Source organism: Octopus bimaculoides, chromosome 6 (genome assembly GCF_001194135.2).
Source record: "Octopus bimaculoides isolate UCB-OBI-ISO-001 chromosome 6, ASM119413v2, whole genome shotgun sequence".
Taxonomy (NCBI): domain Eukaryota; kingdom Metazoa; phylum Mollusca; class Cephalopoda; order Octopoda; family Octopodidae; genus Octopus; species Octopus bimaculoides.
The window spans coordinates 38,526,641-38,527,750 of NC_068986.1; positions in this window are offsets into that span (position 1 = coordinate 38,526,641).

The window sequence follows — 1,110 nt, forward strand, 5'->3', positions numbered from 1 at the left end:
ATATTCATCAATTTTAGTTGTTGGTAAAGCTTTTCCATACCACTTTCTTAATGTTGCAACAAGAAATAGTCTATATCCATTATCATCATCATCATCGTCATTATCCTCATCGCTATCATCATCATCATCATCATCATCATCATCATCATCATCATCATCGCCATCATCATCGCCATCATCGTCATCATCATCGCCATCATCATCGCCATCATCATCATCATCATCATCATCATCATCATCATCATCATCAATTACCATCATCAATGTCATTGTTATCGTTGTCGTCATTACCATTATCAATAGTTGACAATGCAATCGGTATTTCTCTTGCATCATCTGATATGAGAAGTCAAGTGTTTTGTCATATTGTCAAACACTCTTACCACATTGTCCTACAAATTACTTTTCAAGCCTACAAAGGAGCGACCAAGTAGTCACTCGACTAGCCAAATCTCCCTCAAATCAAATCACGCACTGCTATCTTAGAAAAAGAGTATACATTGAATAATGTAATTCTTAGGTCTTCCTATACATAGGAAAAAGTCGAGACAACCATGGCTGGATCACCTTTGATTATAAATCTGCTTGATCAGTATAAACCTGAGGTTTAAGAAACAACAACTAATTACTTTTCTATAAATCCAGTAAATGCAATTGAAACAGTATTAAAATCAAATAGCCATCTAAGTATCATACTTAATGTATAAACACTATTAATAACCCAATTACTGCAGTACTTATTGTTCATAAGAGATATTATCTCAGGACAAATTCTGCAATAATTGGTCAATAAACCGTATATTTATACATTACTAGCTTAAAAGCTGTGCTCTGTGTGGACTTTTAAAGGTAGCTCCTGTGGAGGGCTAATTGGGCATGCAGCCCAAAACTAAAAAGAGCAATAATAATAATAAAGCATTTATTGGTACTCTACCAATATGGCATTACTTTAAATTCAGTTTAAATGAAAAACTTGTTCACAAATTTTTGGCGTTCTTTCAAAATTTGAATTTTCAACTGTTAGCATATAACAAATTCTTGTCCAGAATCTGAACCCAATGCTGGATGCTCAAGAACCAAATGAAGAGCAGATTTTCAATCCTGAGATCA